Source organism: Phyllobates terribilis, unplaced genomic scaffold (genome assembly GCF_046119375.1).
Source record: "Phyllobates terribilis strain yellow unplaced genomic scaffold, ASM4611937v1 Scaffold_3__8_contigs__length_932513732, whole genome shotgun sequence".
Lineage (NCBI taxonomy): Eukaryota > Metazoa > Chordata > Amphibia > Anura > Dendrobatidae > Phyllobates > Phyllobates terribilis.
The window spans coordinates 284,956,058-284,971,653 of NW_027362763.1; the positions used below are offsets into that span (position 1 = coordinate 284,956,058).

The following is a 15,596-nucleotide window of genomic DNA, read 5'->3' on the forward strand; positions in this document are numbered from 1 at the left end:
ATGCTGGCGTGTTCTATGGCGGGTGGGACATCCAAGGAAGCGCCTCGACGCGCGTTTCTCCTTCCGGCTTCGTCAGGAGGCGTTCTCAATCAGCCCAAAAGACTCATAAATATCCAAGCTTAATATTTTTTGGAAGTTGGAGTGGGTTTTTTTTAGATTTGGCTATCTTAGGAGGATATCTGTTTGTGCAGGTAACTATTACTGTGCAGAATTATTAGGCAACTTAATAAAAACCAAATATAATCCCATCTCACTTGTTTATTTTCACCAAGTAAGCCAATATCAGTGCACAAAATTTAGAAATAAACATTTCTGACATGCAAAAACAAAAACCAAAAAAATGAGTGATCAATATAGCCACCTTTCTTTATGATGACACTCAACAGCCTTCCATCCATAGATTCTGTCAGTTGCTTGATCTGTTTTCGATCAACATTGCGTGCAGCAGCCACCACAGCCTCCCAGACATTGTTCCGAGAGGTGTACTGTTTTCCCTCCCTGTAGATCTCACATTTTATGATGGACCACAGGTTCTCTATGGGGTTCAGATCAGGTGAACAAGGGGGCCATGTCATTATTTTTTCTTCTTTTAGACCTTTACTGGCCAGCCACGCTGTAGAGTAGTTGAATACATGTGATGGAGCATTGTCCTGCATGAAAATCATGTTTTTCTTGAACGATACCAACTTCTTCCTGTACCACTGCTTGAAGAAGTTGTCTTCCAGAAACTGGCAGTAGGTCTGGGAGTTGAGCTTCAATCCATCCTCAACCCGAAAAGGTCCCACAAGTTCATCTTTGATGATACCAGCCCATACCAGTACCCCACCTCCACCTTGCTGGCGTCTGAGTCGGAGTGGAGCTCTCTGCCCTTTACTGATCCAGCCTCTGTCCCATAACTGCCCATTTCCTCAATTCATGGGCAGTTATTTTGCGCATTTTTTGGCCAACATGCTTCTTGCGACCCTGTTGGCTATTTGCCATGAAGCGCTTGATTGTTCGGTGATCACGCGTCAAAAGTTTGGAAATTTCAAGACTGCTGCATCCATCTGCAAGACATCTCACAATTTTGGACTTTTCAGAGCTCGTCAAATCTCTTTCCTGACGCATTTTGCCAAAGGAAAGGAAGTTGCCTAATAATTAAGTGTGGCACCCCAGAGGGTATGGTTGCCACAGTGGTAGTAATACCATGTCTGGGAGCAAAACAGGAGTTTCCTGGTCAGGAAAACATTACATGCAACACCTTCTGCCCCAGACCAGAAAGGGGAGGATCCTGCCCTTTATAACTGGATCTGGAGGCGGGGTTAGTTTAGTTTAGTCTAGTGACAGGAGTCAAGTAGGACACGGAGGAGTAAAGAGCCAGGGACTGGAGCTGGAGCTAGCTCGTCCTGGATAATATCTACAGAGAACCGGACACCAAAGTCCGAGGCTGTGGGGATTACGTACCCAGCAGCAGATACCGCAGGGCAGGGGATTGCAGGTCTCCTGGCCCATCAGAAACCCGGAGGCTCAGCCACACGAAAGGACCGGTACCGCCACAGAGGAGCGAGGAATACACAAGGTCCGAGTCACCAGCCATACGGGTGAGCAGCACGTTACACTCAGGGACGTAGGCTACAACACGACTATAAGCGGGATAGCCAAAGAGTATAGTCAGAACGGCAGGCTTACAACTCCACCTGGCCAGAAGGACTCTAGGATTGCTCCCAGACTGACCAGGCCCTTATCACTAGCCGGTACTCCCGTTGGGGCCCATATATTTGCCAACAGTAAAGACCCTGGGACTGCACTGCAAAGACTCCGTGTTGTCATTACTGATACCTTGCACTACTACCACCATCATCCATACACGTTGCCCTGAAGCTCCACTCTTCCTGTGGGGAGTTACATCACCTTGCTGCACATACCACCAGCTTCAGCGGACTGCTCCGCAGCGGCGGTTCCCAATAACCGCATTCCACAGGTAGCATAGTCGGACTATACATAACAGATATACATAAACTACCCTTAGATTGACCACCTGAGTCACGGACCGGGTCACCGCCATGGTGACTACAACCCCCAGCATCTACAAGACCCGGCTCCGGGTATTCCCACGGCCCAGGGGGCGCGTCATAAGCACACCTTATATAGGGGGTTGATGTCAACACCCCTCCTCATTACAGAGATGCACATCACCAGATTTACTTAATTGGTAGTTGGCTCTCAAGCCTATGCAGCTTGGAGTAGGACAATGTAGCACCCTGAGGATTCGGCTGCTACAGGGGTATTGCACCTCAAGCCAGAGGTGTGGTATTCCACTCCCGGGTAAGGATGGAGTGTGGAACTGAGCTCAGTAGGCTGCATACACTACATACATCCCATTTCCGGGGGACAGATCGACGGTACTCCCACCAGTTTATGTGCAGGTACGATAGTGTCTGTCCCTGGCTGGAGTGGGAGGGGGGTGGAACATCCCAGTAGTGTAGGGGCAGATAGGGGGAGCAGTCTGGGTAATGCTAGGAGCTCATTGGGTGCTGGTCACCTGAGCTCACACATAGAGGGAGTATATAAGGTGGGAACCATCTTAGATCAGGGTCAGACAGGCAGACAGCTACTAGTCAGTCTGTTGTAGAGGGTCAAGCAGTCCTGAAGGAAGAGAGAGAGGAGACAGAAGGACCCAGAGGGGAAGAAGAGGGAACCCCAAGAGCCCAAATACAAGCAACAGGGTGAAGGGTTGGCACAAGGGTACCGGATCCCAAGCTGGTGGAGGGCACTAATCCTCAGCCAGAGACCGGAGGTTGTGGGCAGGATCTGCCACGACCCCCCCACTAAATCCACCAGGAAGGCAGACCAAGTATAGGGTCAGGGAACCCAGAAGAGGTGTACCCACCAAGAGACCCGAGGGAGCCGGACATAGGTGGATCCCTGGTGGGGAAGGCCAGAGAAAAGGAACGTCAGAAAGGGAGCTCAGGATCACGCTCCAGAATTACCTGGGGGTTGGCCGAGTCCAGGACCTGGTGGACGCAGCACGGCTCGGGCGGTCACTCAAGGCCGGAGTGACCAGAACAACAGCAGTAAGTAAAAACCCTGAACTGCACAGCCCGACTCTGAGTCTTAATACCATCCTCACTGCACCACCACAACCACCACCCTCTACAACTGACCCCCTGAGGCTATACCCCTCCCGTTGGGGGTTATACTACCAGAAGCTGCACACACACCACCAGCCTCAGCGGACCCTGCTGCAGCGGCGGCCGTATTGACCGCAAATCAACGGGTGGCGTAGTCGACACTAAAGAACATCCAGCAACATCTGTAGGACTGCCACACACTGAGCTTGACACCCTGGGCACGGACCGAGTCACCGCCACTCGGAGACTACAACCCACAACCCCCATCTGATCCGGCTCCGGGTATCCCCCAAACAACACTGGCCCAGGGGGCGCGTCAACAACATGTATAAAAAGTATCATGTGATCAAAATACGCATTTGCCTAATAATTCTGCACGCAGTGTACATTTGTTCTCTATGTTGGAAGCATACGTTATGTATTATTGTTTCCAATAGTGGATCACACTGATATGGCACTGATTTGTGATTTCTTGTCACTTGCCATAAATATGTATTTTTTTACCTAGTGTAAACGCTGTTTTTCTGCTGAATATGGCATTTTTTCTGCTCCTCTTGATTAACCTTTTTCCAAGTCTGTCTTAACCACTGGAGTAAGGTTCACCTAATTCATTAAGAGTGGCACAGCACTTAATAACTTAGGCTCACCTTAGAACTTGCATGTGCCTCCGCCAGAAATGTTATTCTGCTCAATGTGCTGGAGTACACTTCTGGATTTTGATCAAGTAGATGGGGGTGGGGGTGCATCGCTATGCCCAGTCCCTCTCCACCTCTGCCCACTTTGGCGACCCTGGTTGGCACTGATGTAAATATGCCAAAAGTCACAACATTTTTGGACAAAATCGAGTTCCACTAAAAAATGTTGTTAGAAAATATTGAAAATATATTTTAAAATGACAAGGGAATCTTGCGAGCAATTATGAATCTAGTGGTTTTCACAGCACAGTTTATATAAATACTTGGGTCACCATATATGTGGTCAATTTCAGAAGACTAGGAATAAATAATTGAGGAAGAAGCTAGTTTGGTAACAAAGCTGAGCCAGTCTGCATGGTTGAGCAACCCATTGACTGACTTAGGACGCAGCAGGATCACCCATTCCAACATACCTTTCAGAAATGGATCAGCATTCTTTCCAATTAGACTTTTCAGAAGTCTGACATTATTTTCTTTTGCTGCTTTGAAGAAACGATTTTCCATTCTGTTAATATAAAATAAGAGGAAATGTTAATACTGATCGTGTATTCAACTCATTTGTTTTCCTATCTGCAATGTGATTGAGAATTTCAAGGGAAGTAGGATCATCCATGGTGAATTCACACAAATATCATATCAGGAATTTGTTAAATATCAACTTCCTATATAGTGTTATCACTCTGTCTCTAACAAGGCTCAGCACGCATTTATTCTGCGCTCTGCGCTGAGCACTTGCATCAGGCTTCCATCTAAATCTCCGAATGACATGATTCAGACGAAACCCCCGAGGAGTCCATTCACTATAATGAGGCAGCAAAGTTACTCTGGACTTAGTCTGGCCTCTGTTCAGCAGTGTCCTTCTTTTAAGAGGTGCACCGAACTGTGGCCGACAGAAATTTTATGCACGCTTAAAAAGACGGACCACCAGATCACAGGTCAGACGACGTCCACAGGTCCTCCATGTGCCTCATTACAGGGAATCTTCCGCCGGGGTTCTGTCTGAGTCACATATTTCAGAGATTTACATGGAAAATTCGGTATAAGGCTCAGTGTAGAACGCAGGATAAATATGAGCCGAGCCTTACTGCGGTCTTTGGGAGGCAGAATGAACAAATCAATACTAGGAAAATAATTATTTTTATATATTTTTTACTCTGTTTCTCATTCGGTCATGCAGTATAAGTGATTAGATTACTTTATTCTTCGGGTTGGTGCGATTACAGCGATACCAGACTTATATAGGTTTTTTATGTTTAGCGGCTATCACACACTAAAAGACGCTTTTTTTATATATTTCTGCAGACAGAGTCATGTGATGGCTTGTTTTTTGCAGGGTGAGACAGAGTTTTTATTGGTACCATTTTCAGGCACATAACATTTTTTGATCGCTTTCCATTCCAATTTCTGGGAGGCAGCTTGTTTTTTGCAGGACAATATGACGATTTCAGCAATACCATTATTTACATTTGACTTTTTGATTGTGTTTTATTCAATATTTTGTTCAGCGGTATGATGAAAAAGCATAGTTTTTGCCACTTTTTTTTACGGAATTCACTGAAGGGGTTAACTAGTGGGACAGTTTTGCATATCAGGTCGTTCTGTATGCAGCGATACCGAATATGTGTACTTTGTTTTTGTTTTACATTAATATATGTATTTATTTGTAGAATGTTTTTATCATGCTTTTGTTCTTTATTTTGTGTTTTCTTTTCCATATTTTTGCAGTTTTTTTAAACTTTATTTTTACCTTGTCCGAAGATGGGACAACAACTTCCTTTGCCCTGATCGCTGATCTAATACCCTTTCGTCACAGGGTAAAAATGGAGACCATCGGAACAATGCGATCGTGATCATATTGTGCCGTTCTAAGCAGAGAGGGAGCTCCACCTTAAGCCGATTGATGTCGTTGTTGCTATTTACAGCATCATCAGAGGGGTTAAATGCCCGCGATCGGTGCTAATATATAGCTGATGCCCGCCGATGATCGCATGAGAGTGAGCCTATGCGATCGTTGTGCTGTATATGTACTATAGTTTGCAGGAACGCAGCTCTCTAGGAGCCGTATATGAACGGCGCATGTCATGAAGGGGTTAAGCGCTGCTAAGCAATTTTAGGATATGTTCACACACAGGGTTTTTGCTGTGTACTTTTCTGCACCGTAAACCAGAGTGCTGGCAAGAAACACACTGCATAAAACATGTGCATTTTTTAAGCCTTTTTGTGCGTTTATGCAGCATTTTTAGTCGTGTTTTTTTTCCATTTATTTGAAAGGGGTAAAAACGCTGTAAAAACGCTGAAAGAGTTGACATGCTGTAAATATCAAAAAATGCACAGCAGCTGAAAAAAAACCCAAGGAATAAAACACCACGTGTGAATGAGATTTTAGAAATCGTTATTTACTTTGCTGGTACAGTAAAACGCAGAGTTTTATCCCACACAAAAAAAGCAGGGAAAAGCGCCACTTATGAACATGCTAAATCCATACAACGGACAAATTCTCCCCTGCATGAAGCAGCAAATCTCACACTGGATGGCTGCTCATCAGCTGCAACTATATGGATGCGCTGACTATCCTGGGCTCTTTTGTTTGTATGCCCATTATGTTTTAGAATACAATTTTTCCATTGTTTTTACACTTTGTTATGGGTACTCTGATTTACAAAGAATTACACTGTTTATTTTGGGAAGAACATCGTAGACATGGAGAACACCCAAGTGTAAAGCTTCAATCAAACATCCATCCTAAATAGATGATGCCTCATTTGTAGATCTTCCTGGATAAATCATTAATATGAAAGTAGTTTGTGAGCTTTTATGACCTCATTTCACACTGTGATAGTGTTGAGCAGCCCTAATTTTTTTGGTGTATTGTGAAGTTCTTTGTGACATTCTGCTCCTATACAGGACCAGCTCCACTGAAAATTTAAATTTAAACATTATATGTGCAACATTTTGGACAGTTATTTGGACATTATATTTAGTGATGTACTCGCCCGAGCATCTCAGTACTCGAGATGCTCGGAGCTCGCCGAGTACTTTCAAGATGCTCGGGCGGGAGCTCGGGTCCCCGTCCTGCATGTTTGGCGCTATTTAGAGCACCAATCATGCAGGGAATGTCTGCCACTCACTGTAATGTCACAGCCATGGTGGTTGTGGCATTACAGTGATTGCCCAAATCGATGGGAACAGTGCTCCCAGAGAAACATGAAAAGCCGGCAATTCAGCAGCGGCATACACCGGTACCCGACAATGTAGAACAGTAAGAATAGAGCATCACACATAGATTAGATAGATAGAAACATGTCAGTCACATATATAATAAGTACAGTGACAGTGTTGGTTACTGTACTTGTTATTTAGTGTTAAAATAAAAGATTTATTTAAAAAAAAATTGGCGTAGGGTTCCTCGTAATTTTAGTCTCTAGCGGAGGTTAAGCAGACAGCTGGGGCAGATGTTTGAAGCCTGGGAAGGGGATAATACCCACGGAGCTTCCCAGGCTACTAATATCAGCCCCCAGCTGAATACCTAGCCTTTACTAGCTATTAAAATGGGGGACCCAAAAAAAAATGACATGGGGTCCCCCCTATTTTAATAGCAAAGACTAGGCAGACAGCAGGGGGCTGATATTAATAGCCCAGGAAGGGTGCCATGAATATTGGCCCCCTCCCAGGCTAGAAACACCAGCCGTCAGCCGCCCCAGAAATGGCGCATCCAGCTGTCCTGGGAACCATGGAAAGGTAAGGATGAGGTTACTTTACACTGTGTTCCAAATTATTATGCAAATAATGTTTTCTCAGATTTTCCCAAATTACCTATATGAATTGCAGTCATTGTAATTTTCCAGTCAAATAACTATTAGAGTACAATTATGCTGCACATAACACATCTGCATCTCTGGCTGCTATGGGCATAAAAGGGGACAAACTTATGGTGTGGCACCCATGCTCCCCTGACCTCAACCCCATTGAGAACCTCTGGAGCATCATCAAAAGGAGTGTCTATGATAGCGGGAGGCAGTTCACATCTAAGCAACAGCTCTGGGAGGGTATTCTGTCCTCATGCAAAACAATTAAAGCAGAAGCCATCCAAAACCTAACAAATTCAATGGACGAGAGAGTTCAGACGCTCCTTTCGAACAAGGGGTCCTATGTGCAAATGTTACATCACCTAGAATAAAGTTTTGAGTTGAAAACTGTTTGATTTCATTTTGTAATAACCTGCTAATGCTTATAATTTCAAAAATGACCATTTTTTTGTTCTTTATTAAAATGAAAAGGTTGAAAACTCTGCTGTGCATAATAATTTGGAACATGCATTTTGAGTGCAGTTTGAGTTTTTTATTATTTTAAAAATATACTGTTATCATAGGCAGTTTGTACAAAAACCTTTCAATTGTACTCTAATAGTTATTTGACTGGAAAATTACAATGACTGCAGTTCATATAGGTAATTTGGGAAAATCTGAGAAAATATTATTTGCATAATAATTTGGAACACAGTGTATTATTTTACTTTTATTGCAGAACACATTGGCTTCAGCTGGAATGGGTGTGATGGTAAGTATGGTTTAATTTAGAACTTTAAAAAATTGTGTGTTTATTTCAATTAAAGGACTTTATTCGGGGTGTTGTGTTTTTTTTAAATACTTTACTAGAAATTCATGGCGGTCATGTCTAATATTGGCGTGACCCCATGAATTTCGGGCTTAGGGCCAGCTGATAATACCAAGCTGGCCCTAACCCCTTTATTACCCAGTGAGCCACCGCACCAGGGCCCTGGACGAGTTTGGTACAGCGCCAGAAGATGGCGCTTCTATGAACGCGCCATTTTCTGGGGTGGCTGCAGACTGCAATTTGCAGCGGGGGGGGGGCAGAAAGCTTGGACCTCCCTGAGCTGCAGATTCCAGCCCCCAGCTGCCTAGTTGTACCTGGCTGGACACAAAAATAGGGTGAAGCCCCACGTCAATTTTTTTAAAGTATTTCATCTGCATGCCGTCACAGCCCTTCTCAGTGTCTGCGGCATGGCAAGCTGGGTGGCAGCTTTCGGCTGCGATCCAGCCTGTCATGTGAATGTAGCAGAGCTGGAGCCGTCCTGGGAACCATGGAAAGGTAAGGATGAGGTTGCTTTATTATTTTATTTTTATTGCAGGAGATCATTGGCTTCAGCTGGAATGGGCGTGATGGTAAGTATGGTTTAATTTAGAACATTAAAGAATTGTGTGTTTATTTCAATTAAAGGACTTTATTCTGGGTGTTTGTGTTTTTTTTTAACTTTGACTATGGGGTTAGTAATGGGGGTATCTTATAGACGCCTCTCCATTACTAACCTGGCATTATAAGCTGACATCAACCCCAGCCCTATTACCCCACTGCCACCGCTACAGGGCAGTGGGAAGAGCAAGGCTAAGTGCCAAAATTGGTGCATCCTATGGATGCGCAATTTCTGGGGCGGTTGGCGGCTGGTGTTTCTAGCCTGGGAGGGGGCCAATATTCATGGCACCCTTCCTGGGCTATTAATATCAGCCCCCTGCTGTCTGCCTAGCCTTTGCTAGCTATTAAAATAGGGGGGACCAGACCTCATTTTTTTTGGGGTCCCCCATTTTAATAGCTAGTAAAGGCTAGGTATTCAGCTGGGGGCTGATATTAGTAGCCTGGGAAGCTCCGTGGGTATTACCCCCTTCCCAGGCTTCAAACATCTGCCCCAGCTGTCTGCTTAACCTCCGCTAGAGACTAAAATTATGGGGAACCCCACGCCAATTTTTTTTTAAATAAATCCTTTATTTTAACACTAAATGACAAGTACAGTAATCAACACTATCACTGTACTTATTATATATGTGACTGCCATGTTTCTATCTTTCTAATCTATGTGTGATGCTCTATTCTTTCTGTTCTAAATTGTCTGGTACCGGTGTATGCCGCTGATGAATTGCCGGCTTTTTTAAAGAGACGGGTGCATGAAAATCGGAGGGCACTAGTGTGTTCCAATTGCCCTGCTATGTTTTTCATGCACCCTCCTATATACCCTGCCTGCCTGTCTGCCTATATATTCTGCCTGCCTGATGTTTAATTGAGCACTGTTCCCATCGATTTGGGCAATTTTTGAACTTCTGCAGACCGCCGGGGGGGACCGCCAGAAAAATGCTCGAGTTTCCCATAGACTTACATTGGGCTCGTTGCTCAGGTCGAGCACCCGAGTATTCCAATGTGCTCGACCTGAGCTTCGAGCACCCGAGCATTTTAGTGCTCGCTCATCACTAATTATATTCTATTTTTTGGAACATTTTTTGCAGCTCTTGATCATCTTGATGAGGTGGATGGCGTAAGATGTTCCTGATTCATCAAGAGTCACATGCGTCAATGATTACTTGGCCTCCAAATGCCTCTAAATTGTCTGTGGAGTACACTGCAAAAAGTCCTATCCACAGGCCCCACTATGAGACTTTAGATAAAAGACAGCTGAACCTGTTGGGATCAGCCAATCATCTAAGGCGTATGAAGGCTTTCCATAGAAACATAAGACTTTTGGAAATTCAACGGCCAATTCTTATGTTTCACAGGGCGATAAGCTGTAGCCGGAGATGTTTGGCAATGACTCTCTGCAAGTACACAGCAGCACTTGGCTGAGCTGAGTGTTCCTTTGTATGAGCGAAAAAGAGGACTTGAAATCTATAGCGCCACCTATTGGAAGCAGAAATCCTACAAGTCACAATCAACCCTTTAACGAGTCGTGCAATATGACTTAGGATAAAAGCCAAATTAGAATCTCAATTTGCAGACACGGTGTTTCGGGCTGTTGGCCCTCGTCAGTGCAAAGTATGATAACTGATTTGGCTAGATGAGAGACTCTGGACTGAGGTCTACGGGGTAACGTTTCTCCTTGTGGAGAGTGACATACCAGCACATACTTTGCACTGACGAGGGCCAAGAGCCCGAAACACCGTGTCTGCAAATTGAGATTCTGATTGGGCTTTTATCCTAAATCATATTGCATGACTCGTTAAAAGGTTGATTGTGACTTGGAGGATTGCTGCTCCCAATAGGTGGTGCTATAGAGTTCAAGTCCTCTTTTTCTCTGAAGAGGCAATTTGCATATTAAATTTCCCAGAGGAGCATTGCACAGCAAATAAGCCTCCTTACCTTGACAAGCCAGTGCTGGTATGTCACTCTCCACAAGGAGAAACGTTACCCCTTAGAACTTTGTATGAGGAACTTTTAAGAGATAGCTGCTAGTTGAACAATCATTCAGCTAACAGTTATCTAATGTGTATGGCTAACTTTAGCAGATCCCATAAGTTCTGCAATCAATCTCATGGTGCCAGATATACAGCACACCTTCATAGGTCAGGCAACTTGAATTTATTTGATGAATAACATGTCTAAATATACAATCTACAAATCACTTACAACTCCAATTCTAAAAAACTTGTGATGCGGTGTAAAATGTAAAAAAAATAAGAATAAAATGATTTGGAAATCTCTTTTCATATTTTATTCACAACAGAACTTAGAACCAGGGCTGGCATTAGGGCAGGGCAGACTAGGCATCAGCCTAGGGCCCCCACTCCCTTGGGGGCCCCAGCATCTACAGCAGGAGCTTCACTGATAATAGCTGTGAAGCTTCCAATGTAGAGACTGGTTCAGGACCTTTGGTGACATCATGATTATGTGACCTGTCATTTGACCGTGATGTCACCACAGGTCTTGCACTTCAGGACCTTTGGTGAGGGCATGGCATTTAAAAATGAGGGTGCAGTGAAGGACAAGAACACTGGCCACTGAACTTCCCCATCAGAGTTATAGACGCACTCATTGGCCAGTGCTCTTGTCCTTCTGCACGGCGCCTCTGAGGGGGAGGGAGAGCCAGAGACCCAGCGCCTACCAACCTGAGCTGCCAGATAAGACTCGTCGTGTATTCTCCTGAGGTCTATGCTGAGCTCCTGCTAATAGTAGAAGTGGCTCCTGTCCTGGAAGCCTCCTCCTCCTGCTCTTGTCAGCAGTCCCAGCAGAGGAGAAGGCAGGGAGGTGTCTGCTGGGACAGCGCTGCTGTGAGCAGGAGAAGCTGTAGCTCATATTGAGGAACATCTTCATTCCCCCCAGCATAAAGCAGTGTGTGTATCTGACACATGTAGTTTGTGTATGTGGGGTATGTGTAGTGTGTGCTGTCTGTGAGATATTTGTATGTGTTTACATGAACGTTTGTTTTCCTGCATTCATGTTCTGTGTATGTGTGTATCTACTGAGCATGTGTGTGCCATGTACATGTGTGTGCCGTGTACATGTGTGTGTGTGTGTGTGTGTGTGTGGCGCCCCTGCAGGTTCAGTCGCCACAGAGGTACTGCATCTCACCCAGAGGTGTGGTATCTCACTGTCAGGTAAGGAAGGAGTACTGCCCGGGACCCTAACACCTGCATCCAGCACTATACTACTCAAGACCAGCAGGAAGGGCAAGATGCGGGGGAACCAAAGTAGGGGGAACCATGTAGTGGGTGTGGGTGGAGGAAGCAGATTAGGGGAGCACTTGAGAAGGAGAATATAAAAAGGGGAAGCCATCTTGTGAGGGGTGGTTAGTCTGATGAGTTCAGTGAGAGGAAGAGAGTGTGTGGAGCAGGAGCTCAGCAGGAGCTCTGCTCAGGAGGAGGGCCTAGTGAGGGAGGCCCAGGACAGAAAGAAGAGAGGAGAGGAGCCACCTGTATGCCCGAATCTACCAGGCGGTGGAGGGATTGAGCTGCAGAAGGGGACCGGCCCCTAAACTAGCAGAGTTCTTCAAGTCTCAGCTAGGTAACCAGAGGGTGCAGCATTTCAGGTGCTGCAGCCAAAAGCCACATCTAACTCACTAAAAAGGTGGCCATAGAGGACCCAGGGGACAGAGAAGACGTCGCCCGACAAGGTCCGCGGTCACTGGCTTGGGACACTGGGTGTGAGGTGCAGGGAGACTGCCAGAAGGAACACACAGAAGGGAGTCCCGTTATGTACTCCGGAGGTACCTGCGGGTTTGCTGAACCCCTCCCTGAGTAAGCACAGGATGACGTGGGAAGTTACCCTGGCCCTGGTAACTTGGAGTCTAAAAATCGTGAGTAAAACCCTGAAGATTGCACCCCACTGTCTCTGCGAATTATTACTCCGCCATCATCCCCTGCACTACATCTATAACATCACCATTTCCTGCCCTGGAGCTAAGCTCTGCCTGTGGAGAGCTGAACCAACTCTGCTGCACTAACATCAGCTCCAGAGGACCTGTTACGCAGCGGCGGCTCCCTTTTGCCGCATACCACAGGTGGCGTCACGAACTTTATATAAAAACTATAAATCCCCTGTAAATAACCCCTTTTATTGACCGCCCGGGTCACCGTCACTGTGACATCTCCCCTAGCAACGACCGGCCCGGCTACCGAGTACCCCACGGCCCAGGGGGCGCATCATGTGCCGTATACATATATGTACATGTGTGTGCTGTGTACATGTGTGTGCCATGTACGTGCCGTGTACATGTATATACATGTGTGTGCCATGTACATGCGTGTGCCATGTACATGTGCCGTGTACATGTGTGTGCCGTATACATGTATGCACATGTGTGTGCCGTGTACATGTGTGTGTCATGTACATGTATGTACATGTGTGTGCCGTGTACATGCGTGTGCCATGTACATGTATGCATGTGTGGCGCCCCTGAGGGTTCAGTCGCCACAGAGGTACTGCACCTCATTCCGAGGTGTGGTGTCTCCCTTCTCTCAGGTAAGATGGGAGTGCTGCACGGAACCCCAAGCACCTGCATCCAACACCACACTGCTCCAGGCCGGCTGGAAGGGCAACATGCAGAGCGCAGCTGCTGAGTCCTGACACTGGCTGGAGTAGGGGGGAACCCAAAGTTAGGGGGAACCAATAGTGGGTGTGGGTGGAGGAAGCAGATACAGGAAGCACTGATACAGTAGATATAAAAGGGAAGCCATTAGAGTGAGTTGAGTAGTGGAGTGAGTGGAGTGTTGTGAGGGCTGTTCAGAGGAACAGTCCGGGAGCAGAGGCTCAGTCAGAGCTCTGCTCCACAAGTTAGGGCCCAGGATAGAGGCCCCGGAGGGGAGCAGGGAGTAGGCTCCGTTCTAAGGAAAGGATCCCAGGGGGTACGGAGCATGCAGGACGGCACCCGTATGCCCCGCTCCTGCCAGGTGTCAGGAGGGATCTGTTGCGTCATTCTAATCTTCAGGGGGTCAGGTTGGTCCCGGATCCAATGTACAGGAAGGACTTCAGCATACCCGAGCGGGATTGAGAGTGGGCAGCGTAGGGCAGAGGAGAGAAGGACCAAGTGTAAAGACGGTCAAAGTAGGAACACGAGAAAGTGGGGTTCCGCCGGGCATTGCTAAGCTGCTTGAAGAAGGATTGAACCCCTGCCCAGTGAACGCAGCGCGACGAGGGAGGCCTTCATCTGTAAAGTGCACTTGTGAATTGCCTAAGAACTGTAAGTAAAGCCTTGGACGACTGCATCGAACAGACTCTGTCTGTTTCTTCACCAGCGCCATTATTCCTCTCCGCACTACAATGCCTAGCGCACCTTTCATCTATTTTTACACTTCCCTGAGGCCCGCTCCACCTGTGGGGAGCTGTACCATCTTTAGCTGCCCTGACATCTGCCTCAGAGGACTGTTGCAGCGCTGGTGATCCTCACCAGACACCACAGGTGGCGTCACGAACTCTCTGAACTTTTTACTAATAAGTGATACCCCTTTGTGCACTGACCGCCCTGGGTCAGCCACCGTGATAACCCCAGTGATCTGTCATCGGCCTCTAGGGGTGAGTCACATGTATTCCCATCATCCGTCATCCAAATTCCTGGACTCCCGTTGGAACTCAGTGGGTGAAGCTGCAAGCCTCAGGGAGTATTTTATTTCCTACTCGTGCAGAGTTTTGCCTGCGTGCACAACCTCCCAGGATGCGTAAAGTGTTCAATCCACCTTGTATGGTTTGCATTAGGGGCGCTTCCCCTTTTTTCTTTGTAACAAAGGTTGAATAAAGACCTAGGTCCATCAAGTTCAACCATCCTCCCCCAATTGTACTCTCTACACTAACACTACACTAACTTACTAACTAACTGGGACTAGGCCTCACAAATGTATTATTACCATTTTTATTGTTGCTGCACTTTAACAATTAAAAATGAACCTGTTTATAATTTTTCATTTAGTTTTAGATTTTCTATTACCCTTGTGATTCTAAAATCCCAATGCCTAAATCTGTTGATCCAGAAGAAGGCAAAAACCCCAGGACACATTCAGCCAATTTGCATCACGGGGAAAAAAAATCCTTTTTGACCCCGAGAAAAGGCGATCAGTACAAGAATCCTGGATCAAACCTAGTTATGTAATTACTATTACAGTACTAAATGTACTACTATAGTTGTAACATTTTGTCTAATTTAACTGAAACCCACAATGTTACCTCTATCGAGGAAATCGACCAGTCCTTTTTTGAAAGCTGTTATAGTATCTGCCATTACTGCCTGTTGTGGTAGGTCATTCCACAGCCTGCCTGCTCTGACTGTAAAGAACCCTTTCCTATTTAGGTGCTGGAATCGCCTTTCTTCCACCAGTAATCAGTGCCCCCTGGTCCTTAGTATGGTCTTTGGAAGGAATAAGTCATGTGCTAGTCCTTTGTACTGACCACACATATATTTATACATGTATATGAGATCTCCTCTGAGGTGTCGTTTTTCTAAGCTAAACAGACTCAACTTTTTCAACCTCCCATCATATGAGAGACCTTCCATCCCTTGTAATAATCTAGTTGCTGCCTTTGA

General features: G+C 46.0%; 1 pseudogene; it reads right to left on the reverse strand.

The window, feature by feature from the left end:
* Window positions 1-15,596, reverse strand: part of LOC141258532 (transient receptor potential cation channel subfamily V member 6-like) — an 83,251-nt pseudogene that overhangs the window by 59,122 nt on the left and 8,533 nt on the right.